The sequence below is a fragment of the Hibiscus syriacus genome, unplaced genomic scaffold (genome assembly GCF_006381635.1).
Source record: "Hibiscus syriacus cultivar Baekdansim isolate YM2019G1 unplaced genomic scaffold, ASM638163v2 tig00111543_pilon, whole genome shotgun sequence".
Lineage (NCBI taxonomy): Eukaryota > Viridiplantae > Streptophyta > Magnoliopsida > Malvales > Malvaceae > Hibiscus > Hibiscus syriacus.
The window spans coordinates 279,555-302,006 of NW_024063116.1; the positions used below are offsets into that span (position 1 = coordinate 279,555).

Below are 22,452 nucleotides of genomic sequence, written 5' to 3' on the forward strand. Positions count from 1 at the left end.
TATACTTTTTAGTTTTATATATTTAAAGTGAATTATGTGATATTGTAGATTAAATAATTCAATTATTCTTTTAAAGAAAATTAAATTTATTTTAAATGTTTTTAGCGGGATATTAATATAGTTTAATGTAAATGTATATCAAATATATATTTTTTATGAAAACCATTTTTAATGGGTAAATTATGTGTTTAATACTTAAATTATCAGTTTTAGTCTATTTTAGTACTTATGTTTTAAATGTTTCCAAAACAATGCCTAACGTTTAATTTTTGTTTCGTTTTAATACACCGTCGTTAAAACTTAACAACACTGTATTTTATGGGTAAATTACATCATTTGTCCCACAACTATTTTCTCACTCCTATTTTGGTGCTAAAGTTTAAAAAATTATAAAAAAATTGAAAGTTGGAGTGATCAAATTAGGAGTTTTGAAAGCTTTAATTAAATTAAAATTAAACTTTAGTGACCAAAATAGGAGTGAGAAGATAATTGAGTAAAGTATGATGCAATTTACCCATAAAAAAGGTGCCACGTGCAAATCACGTTAAGTTTTTAATGATAAAGTTCTAAAACGAAACAAAAACTAAAGGTTATATACAATTTTGATAAAAAATAAAAATTTAGATACTAAAACAAACTAAAACTGATAATTTAAATATTAAACACATAATTTCCCTTTTTTAATTCATGAATTAACCGCATAATAGTCTTGATTAATATATATATATATATATATATATATATATATATATATATATATATGCTTGTTATTAGACTTAGGGTACCTTAAGACTTACGAAGCATTAATGGCATTAGAACTGATTGATACCCTTCTTGGATGACATGTGACCATCATGTGGAGGGGCACCCAATAATGTTCAGAAATGGTGTGAACCAAATCCTCCAAACTTTTAAAACACCAATCATGAAGAAGCTATGGTCTTGCATATGAATGATTAAAACACTCGAATTCAATATTTTATTTTATTTAATTTTATAAGATTGAATTTTTTTAAATATATACCAAGTGAGATTCTTCTACACCTTTCTCAATATATTATCTCAGTTTTTTAAGAATGCAAGGTTCTCGGTTTTTTTATTTTTCTTTTACATCATCTCTTTGGAACAATCAACCAACGATGATCGACATAACTCATGATTTATGAACGATGGTTTGCAATGCCATGGATGGTATATAATATTTTTTATTTGAGTTTTGAAGATCTAATCGGACAAAAAGAAAAGGAAAGAAAATAAGTCATTTGATCAAAGGAAGTCACAACAACAAAGACAGTGGACCAGGAAATGTGAAATATTGTTATGGATGGTATATAATATTTTTGTCCAACTGAAAAGTGAAATAGTGGTGTTTGTTTTATTGCTTAAGATGAAAACGAAACAACAAATAGCAGAAACGTGTGAGAAATAAGAGTCGATAGCAACAAATTATTAGATAAGCTTCCCCACAACTAACTCTCGCTTTTTATAGTATTCTTAACGCATTCAGTTACTATTTGCGTTGACGTGGATTGAGCATAAAATCCTCATATTTGGCTGGTAGTTTCTTGATCCGAGACCCACTCCTAACTGCAGCAATCGGCTCCACAGCTGCTGTTGCCTCCTCAATATCTTTCATAACATTCAACTTGGTTTCTTGAGTTCATATCATCAATAAACTAATTTCATAACATTCGTCCCCTTTATCAGTTATAATTGATGCACTTATAGTGGTTGCTAGCTGATATGTCAAATATAGCGTTATTATGGTTATTTGTAGGTCAACATATTAGATAGATATAGTAAACAAACATTGGATTCCGCTCTGAAACACTTTAATAATGCTGGTGGACAAAAGGGTCGATCTAAGACTTTTAACTGATGAAAAATTAACAATATTTGTAGGCCATAGGTCTTCTCTAGAGATATAACAATATATATATATATATATATAATTCAATCAAAGAAACTAACCTGAATTTGATCAGCGTTCAAATGATTTTGAGCTCCAAAAACCTTCAAAGGGGATCATGTTTTTCAGCTATCACTATGCTTTGACATCACCAGGCAAGATGCATCAACTGAATCCACTCCAGAATGTGGAATTTTCCTATTAATGGCTTCTTCCAATGTGGACAAAAAATGTTTCTTTCAATTTCATCTTTTCAATCCACCTTTTAAACCAACTTGTGTGAAACAAATTGGTCATCCCACTTAATCTTGCCTCGCCTGGTGGAAATACCATCACCAATTTTTTGTCAATTCTCTACAATTAATATCAATGACATGAACTCTATCCTTTCTCCTTATATAAGGTATTGCTTTGGTACTCATGATTCGTTTGCTATGCTTATTTGGTTCTTTTTACACAAAGCAACTAATGGGTGCAAGATGAGGCTTGTGGCTCTTGCTTTAGCAATGTTGATGACGGCGAGTTCCTGCTTGACAGAAAAGGTTATAAAAGAGAATGTACCGGAGCATGAACACACCATGTCAATGGCCGGCGGCTGCAGGGCGATGCCGAAAGTGGGTATCCTAAAGAGAGCAGTGTGAATAACCACCATTACATTCCTAGGGAGGATTTTAGCAACTACCCTGGCGGCGATGGAGATGGAAGTGGGCAAAATTAACGAGATGATCAATAATATGGGAATGGACCGGTTATACCGCATGTTTAATGTGGTTTTTCTACATCTAATCATATTTATGATAAAGTTATTTTCTGTACTGTTGTAGGTGTAGCTTGAATTCTGGTTTTAGTAGCAACGTATATCTGTTGTAATAATACGTATAGAATCAATACTTCCAGATTCATATTGAGAATTTATAGTTTCGGGGTATCTAAGGATGTCAATTTCCTACCAACAAAAATCCAAACCTCTTCCCTCAACTGCATTAAAAGCTGAGTTCTACAAACAACTTACTAAAGCACCATAACAATATCAACGTGATTGCTCTGCTTTCTTACTACAAAGTATCAATCAGTGCAGATGCCATCTCGTCCACTCAACCGTGAATCAGTGCAGGAGGCCTGCAACCGTGTATTAGCCAGTTTTGCCACATGTTGAAATTTTATTATAAGCAATAGCTAGGCTAGCTGACCACTCCACTCGTTTTAACTTCAGTACAATCGAACATAAGCTCAACTGACAAAGTCGTGAATCATTTGGCCTCCGAACTGTCCCCGAAGTTGGTACTCGTGTGGCTGATATTGTTGATGATGCTGTTGGAAGACTTCCTCACTTTCTACTCCATGCTTGAGACCCAAGGTAAGTGACACAGCTCCAAGTCCCCTCATCTCAAGCCTGCTTTGCTCGTGAGGTGCGAAACTTATTAATGAGCCGTCCATGCTTGATGAGATACCAAAATCCATACTCGAGTGTTTCTCGTGATACTGGCATTCAACTGCCATATCTGAGCAGGCCAATTGCTTGTCGGACGTTGTGTTTATACACGAGCTGTTGATAGATTGGTCTTCATTGGGTCGAATGGTTATGGAAGTAGTAGATTTTGCATCAGTTTTGCTAGAATTCTGATTGCTTGCTTCCAAGCCTTTGGTCTCAAGCATGTGTAATTTTTCAACCATCGGTTTCCAAACACGAACTCGAGCGTTTATGAACCAGTTAGAAACCTGCATACAGAAATCAAATTGTTGGCATCATGAAAGAAAGCCAATCAAACACTCAACTTCGCTACATTCCAATTCGGTCACACAAATTTGTTAGACCAGATACTTAAGACCACAAAACTGGAAGCAATGAGTTCACCTGGTTTCGAGAAAGACCAGTTCGAGTGGCCAACATGTGCTTATCCGTGTCTGTGGGATACCTATAAGAAAAGTAGATACACAAATTCACACCAAATTATATATCAGAAAGGACATAATGAATTGGTAAGGAAGACAAGTTGACTTACGGATGAAGAAAATGCTCAAAGAGCCAAGCTCTAAGAATTGCCACTGCACGCTCCGGTAGGCCCCTCTGGGGCCTCCAGCCTTCTCGTTGGGGTTCAAGGAAGCCCATGTTAACCCCACCAGATTTCTGAACACCGTATTTCATCCTAGATATATTTATATCACCTTTGCTACTGCTGGCACCGGTAGTTGGGGACAATAAATCCTCCCCAAGGGCTCTAGATAAATGCCCACAGTCCGGTATAGCGTTCCTTAGGCACCGAAAGTTCCTTTCTACGGTCTTAAGAGCCAAGGAAATGTATGGAGTTGCAGCACTTAGACAAGCTACAGATTCAAAAGACGAAACCACCATTTGCGTCTGCTGATAATATAGCTTGTATCGTCTGCAAACCTTTCAATGGCACGGCATAGAACAAAGGACACAATCAATTATCTCGATGAAGATTGATTCTATTAGGATTAGGTCCAAAAACAATAATGGTTCACAACAAGAAACGATGGGTGAACAGCGATTTCACTGTAGTATTCACTTTTTTGACCAAAGAAGTTGGCCAAGTTAGGAATATAAATATTAATCCAGATAGCCTGTTATATCAACCTACAATGGGGCCTTCATCCAAGGCAAGAGGACAACTGATTGGGGTTGAAAATTTTAAATAAAGTAACTTTGTAAGTGTGGTCCGCACTGTTAATATAACCAAAGCCTTAAATAATGTAAAAATGACTTCAAAGTAAACTTATGAGATAGTTTTCTTCATGAAAGTTCATTAATGAAAATGCAGATAAAACTTAAAATGTTTGAAAATATATAAATGAGAAGAAGAAAATTGATAACCTACCTCGTCCTGCAAATACAAAAGCTTTGCCATCTTTTGTGGGTACTCAGGCCTACAAGAGCTGCCCCCAACGCCAACATCAACTGTGTTAATTTCATTAGAACTGCAAAGACCAGAGGCCGAAACCCCCGAGTTATTTCCCTTAACAGCACCATCCTCCGTATCAACTGCATTGGCAACAGCAACCGAGGCTGAGACACAGATGCCATTGGAGACTCCATCGGATGTATCGTAAACTTCACCAAGTTTTGAGTTGGTCATACGGCAGTATTGATCCAACAGTTCCTGTGCTGGTTTAAGAAACCTTGAATCCTTGAGAATAGTTGCATATCCTGTGAATGGACCAAGGGGTGAAGGTAAGTTGAATTCCCACTACCTTCACTGATTATAGACGGCTTCTGCATCGGATACAAATGGCCAGGCTTTAAAGCTTTTGAATCTTAATGAGGTTCCATAAAGGCATGAGAACCACACTGATCCTCTGTGAATTGAGCCGCACCAAAAATTTTGGACGAAGGATTCGACGAAAGAGTTAGAGATAGCCCTTGGATACTACTACAATGGTCTAATAGCGGCCTATTCGTCCAAGCACTTGCTGTAGTAACATCATAAAGTGAAGATGAAACAAACTGCAATTCCCCACAATGCCTTTTACTATCCTGGCCACAAATATCACTCCCAGAATACTGCATAGCGGCGCATACGTTGCTTTCCCTTGCATTATTTGACAGCACTTCCCCATAAAAAGAGGGATAGGGTTTTGATTGTTTTCCCTACCAGCTAATCCACTTGCATAAGCCGGTTGAACAAGATCTGAGTTTAGCCCCGAATGGACCAAGTAGCCTTGCTCCAAACTGTTGGGGAAGTCCCCCAAATGGTGAACCCTCGACTTTTCTCGCCGGCTTTGTTGTGCTACATGTGATTCGGGTTTGAACTTGTTCGTATCCATAACCAAACTCATGCAAAGGTGAATGAAACCAAGCAACTCGTCAAGTTCAACTATCTGTGGATATAAAACAAAACAAAAACGAACGAATACTAAACAAAAGTGAAAGAGAAAGAGAGAGAGAAAGCACAATGGTGAAAGAAAGTTACAGTGTTTATATATATAGATATAAAGGTGAGATTTGTTCACCAAAATGTATGATTATCAATATGAATAAAAAATTATCGGGGAATAAGATTATTGAGAATGTATATTTTACCAAATTGTTATTGTTTTATATTTTTTAACAAGTGAAATTTTAACTATTTAAATAAAAATTATTTATATAAAATTCTATTTATTGATAATATTACTTGAATATTTATATATCATGTATTATTTTAATTTTAATTAATATTAAGTTTTACATAATTTATGTAAAAATATATTAAAATTTTACATCAACATTTAACTAAATGTATGTTTACATTGTGAAAATTAGCTTCGATTCAAACGTGACACATTCACTGAAATGTTTCTTGTATTTTTCAATCGATAAAGTTTACATTCTTCTATACAATAATTTATCATAGATATTCATAATAATAAAAGTTATAAATTATTTTTGTTATCTAAGATATAATATTTATTATATCTTTTATGTACAATAATTTATTTATTTATCTTTTATATTTATACTTAATTTAGCATACTTTATCATTATTATTTATCTCATGAATTTATATTACGATCTTTCTTATAAAATAAAATCATTTGCAAGCAGATGAGGAGACATTTCACAATCTATTACAAATCTCAAAGTAGGTGGAAAAATCAAGTTGCCCCTTTTTCAAAATTGGTTCGCACTCTGCTAACAGTGCTTTCTAATCACAGCTGGCTTCATCTTATGTGATTTAATCACCCCAATAAAAGATTCTTACAAATATTTTTATTGAATATGTTTTATATGATAGAAACCAAATGGATCGGCTGAACATTGAAGCATAAAAATATAATGGAAATCAATGTTTGGAATTTGTTCTATTTGTAACATCGTTCGGGAAGAGAATTCCATAAAATATTATACTGAAGAATAGCTCCAAAGCCTGGCGCATGAATTGAAGTTTTGCATTTCAGTAGTTATGGTAGTTTGACATACTCCTTTATAATCAACAATGTCACCATTCAAATAAATTCCCTGATAATTTTTTTTTTTTTATTTGGGACATAGCAGCTACAAGGCATTCAGTTTGTAATATAGCATGCTTCGGTCTCCAGAACTCATGGTCGACCAAAAGTTTTTTTTCTACTTTTTAAATTATAAGAAAACCAGAAAGGACACTCACCTTGCCAAACAATGGATATTGTTATTGAAACCCCCCGTGTCAACGTTGAATCCGGTTGTGTTCCAGATATTTGATGTCATGAAAGTGGCAAATAAATAAGGCAACAAGCTCCAGGACCCATCATTAGCACATCCAACTTCTTCCAAAATAGATCTAACCCACTCAGAGTCATGATCACCAGCAAGAGCAACACTGTTTGCGACCCCCCTCATTCTTCTTATTTACCTCTTTTCGGGTATTTCTTCAGGTATATGCTTAACTACTCCGGCAAGCAATGAATAAATTAGAGGTGCACCTACTTTGAGCACAGCATCAGAAGCTTCAGCTAAAAGTTTATCAAAAGCCAAGGCCTGTCCTGCCTCAATGCAAAAACCGATTATTGTGTCCAAATCCACAATTTGCTTCAAACAAGCCTCCCTTTCTATTCTGTCACCAGAATGCATGCTGCTGGCAACTGCTTCTAACAATTCACGGTTTGATCGTAATGATGTGTCTATGCAATTCAACAGGGCAGCAGTGTTTTCATCATCCTATCTAGTCTATCAACTCCATAACAGCCAAAATACAGATAAATGCCTGCAGTTCTCCAAGATCAGTGACTGACTCGGCAAAATATCCCCCAATTGGCCTCGTCTTTTGAAGCATTTGTGCATAGGTGTAAACAGAATTCCAGCACCAGAAATATCCTTCACAATTGAGGTCAAATAAAAGTCTTGAAATATCATCTTTCTATTGATTCTATCGTCATTTAATGATTTCTCTGATTAAAAAATACTATGTTGAATTCAAGGGATCATCTTTAGATGGCAATAGCTCTTGCCACCATTTGACATGTGATCATGCAGTGTCAACAAGACATGGCCTTTAAGTCATATGTATGGCAAGTCAACTAATTAACAATTATTTCATTTAGATCAACAGATTTTAATTGCTTAATTAATAATTTGAATTTTTAAATAGAAAGTAGTAACTAAGATATCAACCTCATTCACAAATTAATATACCATGCATGTAAAGCATAGCTCACACTTGCAGAAGCAAGCAACAAAATTGCTATCTATAAAATTAGAGTATAAACCACCTTAAGTTATTTGGTAATCAAATTCCCACATGGCAGGTTGCAGCATATTAAAAAGGTAGAATGTATATCATTACAGAAGCCTCAAAAATACATAGCAAATATGTTGATAATGAAATTCAATCACTTGCATTTATTTTGTACAAAACAGACTAAACTTCTACCATGGGCATATGTTTTCTTTTGTCTTATTCTTGATTAACCCATCTCCTTCTCAGTATAAAGCTTTCAGTATTAAAAGTATAACTGGCTTAAGGTAATCACTACCCATGCACAACTTTTCACTTAGATCCCACACATCATAATGAAAAGGCTTAAGAAAGACCAGAACAGTTTATAATAAATATGCAACACTATCGAACACATGAAAAATTACTCTTTTTAGCATAAAGCAAATAAATAATGACAAAATTATTTATGAACTAAGCCCAAAAGAACCATATATAGTTCCTCCCATCCCTAAGTTTCACTTTCAATTTAATACATGAGATTCTTACGCACTGAACATAAATTTCCGATCTTGCTAGTTAAAACTCACACAGTAGATAACCGCTGACTCAACTAACACGAATCACCAAGATACAACCAATTCAAACTTGATCAAAGAGTAAAAATGTAACAAGAAGCAGCGGATCTAGCTCATGAAGCGCGTACACATTCAAAAATACAAATACCGATTACAACATAGCATTTGATGAAGAAAAAACAGGATCCCTTCTAACATTGACGAACCTATCAACAGGCATTTAAATTAACAAATTAGCATTAATGCCAGAAAGAACAACAGATCGATCCACCCTAATCGAAGTGGAAAAAAGAATAACGAAAATGCAGAGATCTGGATTCACGACTATTGTTTTGAATGATTCTCGAAAAATATTTAAAATATATATATAATGTGACTTACAGAAGAGTAACGAACTTACCTGTGCCGGTATAACTGTAAAGTTTCCCGTAAAAAATACAAATACCGATTAAAACTAAGAACGATAAGAAATCGATAAGAGATCGATCCACCCATGCCTTTGCCTAAGGAATAGCCCTTGATTGTGAAGTGGTAGAGCCATTGACGGTCTGGGTTACAGACCGAGAGCTCGTCGGCGAGCCCAAGGGAGAGGAGGGCGTGGGTCGGTGAAGTTTTGACGGTTTTCTGGGGAAGGTGATGGAAAAATAGAAGGGGGGAGAAGATAACCGGTTTAAGAGTCTAATTGATTCAAACTATGAATATAACCGGACCTATCAATATCATTGCTTTACTTTACAGTTTACTATTCAATCTTCCATTAAAGCTCAAATGCTGCATAAGATTATGAAAAAATGGCAGAATGAATCCAGCAAAACAGTAACTATAAGGAAACTATATCTCGAGGTTAACTTAATCACTACACTAATTTTTTAAAAAATTTAAATAAGTAAAATATTGTAAAGAAAGGGAGAAGAAGAAATCTTACAGGAGAACGATGAATTTTTCAGAGGGAGACAAACTCTTACTGAGAGAAGAAATATGAAACTATATCTCGAGGTTAACTAAATCAACTACACTAATTTTTTTAAAAAATTTAAATAAGTAAAATATTGTAAAGAAAGGGAGAAGAGAAGAAATCTTATCAGGAGAACGATGAATTTTTCAGAGGGAGACAAACTCTTACTGAGAGAAGAAGATATCACAGAGTTAAACGAGAAAAGAAAAATATTTTAACCCTTAACACACTTAAATAAAAAAATACCTAACAGGTGTATGAAAATAACATTCTCAAGAATAAATATACTTGAAAAAAAAATATTACCCTTATTTAAGAAAAAAAATTTCAATCAAACATAAGTATCCTTAGTCAGAAAAAAAAAAATATACCCGATAGGAATCTAAAATCCTTGATCCAAATTGTTCCTAAGAAAAATCAGCTAAAGCCTACACTGCAAAAAAGTACATGTAAATGGCAATCATAAGCTTCACGTCAACCTCTGGAATATAAACCGTAATTCCTCAGAGCCGACGAAATCCAGGGGTTTCCTTTCAGTTGCAAGCTCTACTGAAAAGTACCCTACTTTTTAAAGCTTAATATCTAAGAAAATAACATCAAGATTATTAGAGAATCTTTAGCTTATATTTTTCAACTAACGTAGTTTATGTATAAACTTCTTAAATAAAGATGTCATGAAGAATAAAGTCCCACAAACTAAGAAAAATAAGACCAAACTCAACATCCAACGACCAAGAACAAGATCCAACAGATACCCTTTCTAACAATGGAGTAATAATTAGTTTTTTCAGAAAAGCAAATAAGACGTATTATTACTTGTTTTTTTTCCCCATAAGTTAAGATGTTAGATCTCAAATATATTAATTTTCCAGTGAGAAAAAAGATTTATTAGAGAAGAAAGAACCTTTGAGAGGGATAATAATTGTGGAAAAAGAAACGAAAAAAAAAATGTGTTGAATCTTCAAGTGTTGAATTCTTATGTTTCGAGAAATTATTAAATGGTTTCGGTTTAACATATTATTTGTAGTCCTAACTAATAGTATTTGTATATATAATTTTTGTCCAAGGTGAATCTTCTACTCTTTCTAAGTGTAAATAAAAATTGTGCGGTTATTTATAAATTATTTTAAAATTTATAGATGTCATTCATTAAGATTATAAATAATCAGATCTAAAATAATTTCTCATATTTTTCGTGCACGAAAGTTAAAGCTGAAATACGTGGGGGTGGGTTTAGATGAACGGGCCTTAATTAGGATAACTAGCAAGAGTAATCATTGTTTTAAGACTAAGATCTTCTACCTTTAATAATGCAACCTTGTAAGCAACAACCCTTTTAAATTTATTTGGGTAAATTACGTTTAAAATTCTCCCTCTATTTAAGTTTCATTTTAGTCATTCAAGTATTTTTCTTCAAAATCATAAATAATGTTATATTTTCAGTTATTCATTAAAAAATAAATAACTGCTGACATTATAATTTTTATTTTTTAATCATGACGTGGTATTACTTTAGGTGACACATTAGCATCATTGTTAATTTTTTTAACGTGAGTAACCAAAACGAAATCAAAACATAACATTAAGTACGATTTTAAAAAATTGAGTAACAAAATAAAAAGCATGAATAAGTAGATGACTAAATATTATTTACACTTATTTTCTTTTATTCTCTATATTGGGAAAACATTCTTTTATATATAATAGTAAAATTAATATTATATAATGCCAAAATTAACTCTTAGTACTTATTATAATGGTCATTTTAGTATTTATTTTTTAAGCATTTTGGTCCTTTAATGTTTTATTCTAAGGTAAACAAGCTTTTAACATTTGATCAAATAGTTATTTGGCTCTTTTTATTTTTCTTTCTGGAGCATTATACCCTCAATGTTTCATTTAAGATACAAATAATCCCTACTTTAGAGAGTTAATCGTTGTTAACTAACGATTTCTATAAATAGAGGGGTCTTTTGTACAAAATGAAATATTACTAAAATACTTTAAAAAATAAAGGTGAAATTGATACTTAATTAAATGTTAAAAATCTTTTTTTGATATTATGTCAATTAATATTAGATACAACATTGAAACTCCTAATATAATCCTAAACTTTTAAATATGTGTATATATATGCATATGGGTTAGGATCCACTTACATTATATAAAATTCTTTTAATTTTACACTTTTTAGGATTATTAGATCAAGGGAAATCAAAGACATAAAATATGTCATAAAGACAAAAAGTATAAAAAGCGTCAAAAAGACAGAAAATCGTGTCATAAATATATAGTTGTTAGAAAATAAATAAATATATAATAAAAAAATTATCCACAATCATAATCAATACTAAGATTATGTCGTCGTCTACCGATCATAGATGAAAAAGAAAGCAATTAGCAATAGTTTAGAGAAAAGAAAAGAAGGATGAAGTAGGTTTAAGCTCTAAATATAATTTGTTTATTTTTTAGTTGTTAAGTAATTGTATCTATAAATTATCTTTAATGGTGTTTGCACCTATCACCTAAAGTTATTTAATTATTTTTTTAAATATTTAATGTATTTTTTTAAAATAAAAACAATAATATATATTTTTGTTAAGTTAAGGTGATTACAAAATAATATGTTTTAAATATTCTTATCATTTGAAAAAGAACACTTAAACATCTTATACAAACTGTTGGTGCGCGAACCTGTGATCTTTAAAAACAATAACGATTCTTTTAACCACTAAGATAAGTTGATTCATATAATGATGATAATTTTAATCAACAAATTAATCATTTATTAACATGTATTATATCATATACTCAAGCACAAATAAAACATGATAAAATATAGTTTTGTCTATGAAAATTCCCATATTAAAAATTCAGTACTTTCAAATTCAATTTAATTATATATTAATCTAAAGCATTAATATTTTAAAAACTTTATTAATCTATTGATATGGAATTCGGGATCTCGATGTTCAATTTTTTAAAATGAAATTCACATAAATTAATTAACAAATTCTTTTGTAGTGATATTACTAATATGGGTAAAGTACACAAATGGTTCCCTAATTATAAGGTATTTCTTATTAAGTTTCTCGACTATTAAAATTTTAAAATGATATTCTGACTATAGAGTATTGCTTTGTTGAGTCCTTCGACTATTAAAAGTTACAAAATTATCATTCAAACTATTCATTATATTCCAAAACTCGTCCTTTTTTTAAAAAAAATTGATGGTATATGAGCTGAACGTTACATACTGATTGTGATATGATAAAATCCTCGACACTGTTTTTCGTCCAGGTGGGGAAAAACTTGGTATGATTTAGGGGTTTTTTTTCATTGAAAAGATTTTGAAATGTGATGAGTCGCCACCAATCATTTTAAGGTGCAATCAGGACACCATAAACACGGGTGATTTTAAAGAACATTTTATTTTTATCAAAATACCAAGTTTAGGGTCTACGAAAACCAAAAAATAGGTTCGGGAGTCAGTTACGTGGGGAATGATTAGCACCCCTACAACACCCAAAAATTTATGCCTAGTTGATTACCCTATATTAGAATAAAAATTTTGAGTTCGAACTTTATCTAATTAAAAATCATTACGGATGTAAAGTTCAAAAGAGTATTCGTTTATTAAAGCCAAAAGCATTCGCCCCCTAGCATGAATGCGAGAGATCAACTATTTTGCTAATAACCGGACATTGCCTCAATATTTTAGAAATCATGATGCGGTCTTGAAAATGATGTCGACCTATTTTGAGAATCACCAGTAGCCCCTTCGAGCATACTTGTAGGAGATTATTGACTCTCTAATAGTGAACATTGCCTTAGGTTTTAAAAGAAGATGCAACAAAAAAAATTTTATTGACCCTAATTAAATAAGAGTAGATTAAGGTTGTCTATGTCATAAAGTGTCAAATTATGAAAATTAAAGAACCTAGAGGCCCAAACCTGAAAAAGTAGGCCCTAATATTAACTTAAATTAATTTTAATAATATTGTAATTCGAATAATTAAAGTAGAATCTCGAGCAAAAGCTAGGACCAAATTAAGAATTATTCTAATTTAAGGATTAAAGGTAAAATTAGGACTAAGATGGAGGTTCTAATATTAATCATAATTAATTTAATTATGGACTACCAAATAATTAATTGGGAACCTCGAGCATAAGTGAGGATCAAATTAAGAAATTTCCTATTTAAGGTCTAAATATAAAATTAGGCCTAAAATGGAGGCACTAAATCATAATTAATTTTAATTAATTATGGACTACCGAATAATTAATTCGGAACTCGAGCATAAGCAATTACCAAATTAAGAATTCTCCTAATTTAAGGACTAAATATGAAATTAGGCCTAAGATGGAGGATCTAATATTAATCCTAATTAATTATTTGATTCAAATAATTAAATTAGAACCTCGAGCAAAGTGAGGACCAAATTAAGAATTCACCTGATTTAAGGACTAAACCTAAAATACAAAATAATCTATATTAGGACTAAAACATTAAAAACTGAAATTAAGAGGTTTAACAATTAAAATCTAAAATTAGGACTAAATGTTAAGAAATTTAAAATTAAAGGCAAAACTAAAATTAATTACCAAGTAAAAGGACTATATTGTAATAAATTAAAACACAAAGCTGAAATTAAAATAAAGTAAAAGGACCTAGATGTAAGAAATTAGAACATAAATTTTAAATTGAGAAATTGTAGAAAATTAAAAGATGGATTTTGAAGGACTGAAATGTAAATGCTGAAAAGTAAATACATAAATTTACAGGTAAATTATAAATGACGGAAAATAAATTACTCGAAAAAAAAAGGTTATGGGTTAATTAATTGTTTACTCAGATCATAAATAAAACAAGTCATACCCCAAGGCGGGTCGTCACAAGGTCGTATTAAGGTTTAATATTTGAATATAAACCATAAGGGACCAAAATACAATAAAATAAAATAAAATAGTAGCCAAATCAGAAATAAAAATGACTAAAATGCAAAATTGGAACTATCATATCCAAATCATAAATAAGATAAGAAGTAGAGTTCAAACAGTAGCTAAAATGAAAAATATATAAATTCAGTGGTTAACTTCAGAGAAATAACATAAAACATAGTGACTAAATTTAAAAGAAATAAAACGTATCAAAATCAAATAAATAAAAGAATATTCAGTGACTAAAGCGTAAACATGCATAAACTGCAAGGACCTGAAAGAAATTTAGCCAAAATTAATATTAAAACACAAAATGGAAAATAGCAAAGCAAGAACACTAAATTTTAGAAATAAATGAAATATGTTGAAACTGGGGACCAAATTGAACGCGTGAGGAATAGAGAGGATTTCACTAATATGAAGGAAGAAAATACAAGAGGATTTTGGTAGAAGAAAATATAAGAGGATTTTGGTAAAGAAAAACTTGATTCTCTAACCTTTTACCCTTGCTATTTATTTATAGAGTTAGATATTTGATTACAAAGGAAAGATAAATAAAGTAGAAATCTACTTTAATAAAGTTATCTGCTTTTAATCAAACTAGGATTTTACTTTCCCAAATTTAAATATTAATTAATTGTATCACTTTGAATTGGAGTCAAACTTTAACAAATCTCTACCTTGACGCGAATTTTGAAAGTGCGAATGTTTTGAGACAAAACACAATTCAGAGAGGCACCCAAACTCAACAAAAAAAACAAATTTTCACTTCAACGAACAAGTTCTCTAACTCTTTAACAACACCCTCAAAGGGATAATCTTTAGTAATGGATATCAACCAAATCCAAGCTTTTCTAAGCTTGGATTTAGCCTTCATGGACATGGTTATCATAAGTGTCAACTTTGCTCACAAATGTATCACACAAGCAATATCATGTACAACACGATCCCTATCATCAATGATAATTCTATCTTCAAATTTGTTATGCCCACAAAATTGAATTCTTTTTATGCTTCACATAATCATTATACCCACTATTATCTTGTTCAATAAAAGTATTCTTTTTCTGGATTTAGTCAAGACATTTTACCAATAACAATGTTATTTGACACAGGGATAAAACATCACCTGCATAATTAAAAATATGGTACCCTGTAGAACATAAAAACTTGGTAGTCTTTCTCCGCCCTTTATCACAACAAGAAAGCCCTTGCAAATCTTCATAACTCCACCTTCATTGGAGAATTTATACCCTTTGAATCTATGGCACCTAAAAAATTAGATTTCTACTCAAATATGGAACATGTATCACATTAACAAATGTTTGAACAATCCCATCAAGCATTTTAATCTTGATTGTGCCAATACTTGCTACTTTACAAGAGACATTATTTCTAAAAACATCACATGTATATAACTTTATATGTCACAAATTGATAGAGATGCAACAGCGGGTGAATGAATGTTGCTCTTGTCGAAGAATCAAACCTAGAAAACTCTAGACTCGATCAAGGAACGAGAGAAAGAAATGATGGTGGTTTGCAAAAACTAGGGTTTTTGTGGAATTAGGTTTGCTGAAAAATTGAACAAGAAAAAAAGTTGATGATAAATAATATAGAATAAAGATAACAAAATAAAAATAAGATAATGAATGTAATTAGATAGAAATAACTTAGCTAAATTAGGGTGATGATGGGCGATTGGATGATGTTTGATGATGATGGTGGTGATGATGATGATAAAAAATTGTCCTACAAACCCTCATAATCGTAATTGACTAGACAAACTCGATAATTATCTCTAACCATCCCTAATCGCAGTGAAGAGGTAAATCGGAGTGTGAGAAATCTCTCTCATGAGAACTTGAAAGAACTTATGATGAAGAATGCTTCGAAGGCACAAGACAATCAACACTTGCAAAAATGAACTATCGTTGTATTATTAATCAAAGAAATATAATTTACAATAATGATTGAATGAACCCTCCTTTATATAGGATACGAGTTCTAAAAGTCCTAAACAACTAATGAATAAAATAGTAATAAACTAAACATATTTTAATTCTAATCCTAATAAAATAATAAACTAAAATAATGTTTTAACTCAATATAATTCCTAATAAATAATAAATCTAATCCTAAAATATAATTCATTGTACTATATCAAATATATTATAATAATCAATAAAATATTGAAAATTCATAATATTTATAAAATATTGTATTAAACCCATATAGAAATTTCTGCATGTGTTTGAGTGTATCTTGAGTCCCGATATTGGATTGATGCAATTCAAAACCATTTGAAAGATAAGAGATTAGGATCCCATTCAAAAATTCATCGCAAGTCTACTACTATTTTGGTCTTCTTTCCAAGGCTTGGTCGTTTGGATCAATTGGAAGAGATATTTCATCTTCATTTGATGTGAGCCTTGTGATGCATGTATCACAAACCAAACATTGATTAGATTCATATGAAACTGTTACTAGAGTCAAGTATCCATTCATCACTTGTTATAGAGTTTTCGTCAGTCGTAACTAGGAGTTCTTCATCATCGCACTCTTTGCTAACGTTCACATTTTCTTTCATGGTTTGAGCTAGTTGATCCTGCACCACGAGACCCTCTGTCTAGGGATCAAAACTAGATACAAGATGTTTCATCTTTCAAGCAAGTGCAGACCATTGTACACTTCTTTTAGAGTGAGTGCTTTACGATTATAGAATTGTGTCTCTGAAAGATGAGTAGGAATGAGGCAATGAACACAAGAGGATCATCCAGATCTCTTGATCATACTTCACTTCTAAATTCTCTAAATCAGATACAATTTCTTTGAATACAGTCAGGTGCTCTTCAAGAGATTAACCCTCCACCAACTTGAGTGAATAAATATGTTGCTTTAAGTGCAACTGTTGGTCAACAATTTTGCATGCATAGTTGCTCCAATTTCGCCTACAAATAAGAAATCATTTTTTCTTTCAACACATCCTGCAAAATTTTATTAGATTAGTAAAAAAATATAAAGAGATTTACAATCCTTCCGTTTTCTCATCATCCATTGTATTATCGGCTTCTCATCAATCCTTCTATTGCATCGTCTGGATCTAATTGTTCAAGAACATCTCGAATCTTTACACGCCACAGCGAGAACCTGGTGTTTCAATCCAAAAACGAAATATCATATCTATTGTTGCTATAATCTTGAACCCGAAGCTCTTATACCAATTGTTATAACATCGGAAACGATTATATGCAAATAAATAAATACGATCGGAAAGAAAAGAACACCAACATTTACGTGAAAACCCCCAAAGGAAAAAACCACTGTTAGAGGAGAAAAATTTCACTAATAGAAGGAAGAAAATACAAGAGGATTTTGGTGAAAGAAAACTTGATTCTTTAACCCTTTACCCTTACTATTATTAATCAAATTAGAATTCTACTTTCTCAATTTTAATTATTAATTAATTTGTGTCATTTTGAATTAGAGTCGAACTCTAACAAGTATAATTAAAAAGCAGTGATGAAATGTTTGAAGATATCAAATATTTCGATCAATTTTTTAAAGATATTAAATGATTCACACGACTTTAGAGTTAATTTGTTCGAATACAACAAAACATACATAAATCATAAGTAAGCTATATAAACGTATAAAGTCTTAAAGTTAATTTGTTCAACAAAACAATCTTCTTGAAATCCAAAACAACTTCAATAATATTCATAACATATTCAACTTGCATTCATGATCAGTCGTTAATTCATCATCCATCCTGATCAAAATCAAACAAATAAAATTATATTAAATTAAATGAGTTATAACAAAAGATGAAAAATATACTAAATTAGCGAGGTTATACCAATTCATTCATCTCATTTTCAAGGAAGCTCAACATGTATGATATCTTCGTTTTGCTACAACAAATCAAAAAGCCAAAAATATATTAGTCATTGTAAAACCAAATTCAATAAAACTTAAAACATAAAAATACATTGTTTTTATTTTTCTCCAAAGCAGATTCAGAAGCAACAGTAGTGACTGAAATTGCCAATATATCAGCATCCATTTTTGACAAAATGCTAAATTTAAGATGTTCTGCTTACACATCCCAAGGCATCAATATATACCAGGCTCCAATTAAACTCCTCCTCCAAATAAGTGTCTTATTCTGACTTGACAATGTAAAAGTATCGAAACTTCTAATATGTTGGTCATATTTAGCTGTGCCAGTTTAATACCTTTACCAAATTGACTGAATAAGGAGCTAACACTACTCTTAGAAGTACACCAATACTAACACTTTGACTCCATCAGTAGAGGAAACAACATTTGCTGCTTTATGAGCCTCAACATATTCTTGGTACAACTCATATAAAATACATCGAACTATTTGCATTTCTCTCGAAGCCTCATCATGTGAATAAATAGTATGGAAAGAAACTCAGCAATTTCATTTATACCTGATAAAGAGAATGACATCAATTAAACTCAAATAAATTCATTAAAATAAATTCAAACAACTTAATTTATACCTGGGATCTAAAATAGCACCAATTGAAATTACAAGTTACAAGTACCCCAATACTTGTCAATTTTTTCTTCATCTTCATAGCCATAGCTACCATGTAATCACTTCCTCCTAAAACTATTGCATCCAATGCTTCTTTTATCCCAAACAATTCGCTAAGAAATAATTGGATGTAGGATATTCGGAGCCTATATATAAAAAAATTAGTAGTAAATTCTTTGTATTAAATTAATAAAAAGGAATCAAGTTATACCTGAAATGATTTTTGTAGCTTCATTGACAAGTGCCAAGAATGAGCAAACCTCTTCAACTTTTTCCAGTCTTCCTTGCTCAGTAAAGTAGTGTATGTAGACTCTCGATCGACATAATTCACAACACTTCTTTGAACTCTAAAGCAGTAGACAACATAGCATATGTAGAATTCCACCTGGTACTAACTCTAAAATCAAGTGCTTTTTTGGCATTGAAAGTTGTTTGGCGAGTTCACTAAAAATATGCAATCGACCCGGAGAGGCATTGACATGTTTCACACTCTCACGAACATTATGAATTATGTCTTCAATTTCTCCAAGACCATCCTGAACTAACAATTAAGATATGTGCACAACACCGCACATGAAATAATTTTCCCCAACATCAAGTTTCTTTTGAAGATTCAAAATTTCCATCAATTTTCTAGCCACCACATCATTAGTCTTAGCATTATCCACTGCAAAGTCACCACCTTTGTCTCAATGTTCCACTCCTTTAGACACTTAAAAAGTGAATCATAGATACATACTCCAGAATACGGTGGATGCACATCAACAAAACTTAATATGCGTTTGTGAGCTTGAAATCAGAATCTACTAATGGCATGTAACGACCATGTAATGGATGTTTTGATTCGACGTCAACATGTCTGTAGTGATGCTCAGACGCTTGACAGAATCCAACAATTTTTGAACTCTTTTCTTTCCAATCTCATAACTGGAAATACAATCTTGTTTAACAGAAGCGTGAGATCTTGTTAAATCCTGGATTTGCTTCTTTCATTACCACATTAAACAGTCCATACTCCACAAAATTAAAAATTAATTCATGAACCATGATCACGTGGGAAATAACCTCTCTCATCTTTGCATTGTCAAACTTCCAATTTCAAACCATAGATGAAGAATCTGATTTGCCAGGCTGCACTTTTAAACTTAATTGACCTCTGTTAACCACTTTTAACTTTAGACAATCACCAATATGCCTATGCAACGGTGGTGGTTCCATATTTCATTTTCTTAAACTTTTCTCCACAATGGCTACATTCACACAAGTCAGTTCCATCATGCAACTTTACCATCCGAAATGTTCCCAAACTCCCGAAGTCTGCTTTCTCTTCCTTCTAGTGAATGGAGTTGGTTCTTCATTGTTGGTTGCATTAACGTGTTCTACACTAGCTGTAGCTGCTGCATCTACTTCTTCGTTATCAGTTGTAATAAAATCAACATCTGTATTTTGTGTACTTTCCATGGTTGGAGTGTTGGTACTTGATTCAAATTCAGTTGATTCAAGTGGCGAATCAGACATCTGTGGTACAACAATGAGTAAATGTTAGCATTAGCAAATAAAGGATATTATCAAATTAAAACAGTAGCATATCACTAAAATAGTACAACTAAATTGATGTAAAGCAAACACAGCGACAATTAATCTTTAATTGATCTCATTATGGTCTTTCATTTCTAAAGCCCCCAGGAAATGCAGAGTCATCGGCTATTATGTTGGTACTTCAGATTGTGAACATAGGAAACAGTCCGGTTGGGCAATGGATACTTCATATAAGATGCTTTTGCCTGCAGGTCTTCCTTCCTTTGATAACTTTAATCCACCTCTTCCAGTTTCCACAGAGGAATTTTTAAGCAAAAGTCAAGAGTTCACAAACAGTACGTGACATCTGGTCCATCAAACCAAACTCCAGCTTCTTCCACTGGACAGTTTGATCATTTAATGAAAGCTGAAGCACTGATGACGTTTGCAGTTGAATATGGTGCAGTAGAAACTCCTGCAAGTGATTTCTCATCAATTTTCAGAAACCCTTATCTCCCAAAGTCTCGTAAAACGGAGAGTTCTAATTCAAGCGAAAATAAATAAATACGCTGCAACATCACCCTCTTTTCCTTGCTTTGTGGATTGGATGAGAAGACAGGCATACCTATGAATCTGAAGACTCACCCTGGGGGGCTCGATTCCAATGCCATGCTCCAACTGAAGAAATATTATCTATTTTGGAAACAAGAGAGCTCCCCCGAGAAGGCCTGCACATGTCCCATTCGGGAGGAACTATGTGCCTACTTGAGCTTTTGATCGTATCAAGTACTACAATGGTGGCTCCCAGATTGAGCTTTTCCTTGACAAGTATACTGTATGAATATATCAATGCTAACTACTTTTATTTTCTCTTCCTACAGTGTATCTTATTACATGTTATTCTGTTATGAAAGGGACTGGTTTCCAGCCAAAAGGGTCTTACTGTTCGGCATTTCAGTATGCAAATAAAGCTTGTCCCAGGAGATTCTGCTAGAACTGTTACTGCCTTCTATGTGAGTAAACGAAATTGCAATCCCAGTGCTTCGGTCTCTGCATATAAAAGCTCAAGATTTGCTAATTCATCTCTTGCGTTGCAGTTGTCTTCTCAAACTCGGAGCATGATGAGATAGATTTTGAGTTCCTGGGAAACAGGACAGGGCAGCCATACATTCTGCAGACCAATGTTTCACAAAAGGAAAGGGTGACAGAGAACAAAGGATTTATCTTTGGTTCGACCCAACCAAAGACTACCACTCCTACTCTGTGTTTGGAACCTCTATCAGATTATGTAAGTCTCGTAATGAAGTAGTTGGTTTCTTTTTTTATGTTCAATCTTTGTCTAAAGCATTGATTTCGAAACATACGGGATAAATTCTTTGTTGACGACGTGCCGATTAGAGTGTTCAAGAACTGCAAAGATTTGGGGTGAAGTTCCCATTCAACCAGCCGATGAAATTATACTCCAGCCTGTAGCGGATGACTGGGCAATGAGGGGTGGGCTGGAAGACCAACTGGTCGAATGCACCGTTCATAGCGGCGAACAAGGTTCACGTCGTTCAAGATGCCACACAAAAAATCCCTAAATTCACACCCCAAAATTAACAGACCAAACAAATTCAAATTATTACCTTATGAAATGTCGTTCAAGATGCCAAGATGAAGAGAAAGAGATGAAGCTCTGTCGAATCGTTGCAGTTGAAGACTTGAAGCTTTGTCGAATAGTTGCAGAAATGAAAATTGTGGAGAGTGGGGAGAGTGGAGAATCAAGAACGGCTGAGTGACGAAGAGTTGAAATATTACTTTTTAGATTTAGGGTTTTTTGTATTACCACATAATTGCTTATGGGT

The 22,452-nt window shown here is 32.6% G+C and overlaps 1 pseudogene; it reads right to left on the reverse strand.

Moving 5' to 3' along the window:
* Nucleotides 1–2,923: 2,923 nt before the first annotated feature.
* Nucleotides 2,924–5,793, reverse strand: LOC120164809 (annotated as a pseudogene).
* Nucleotides 5,794–22,452: the final 16,659 nt, after the last annotated feature.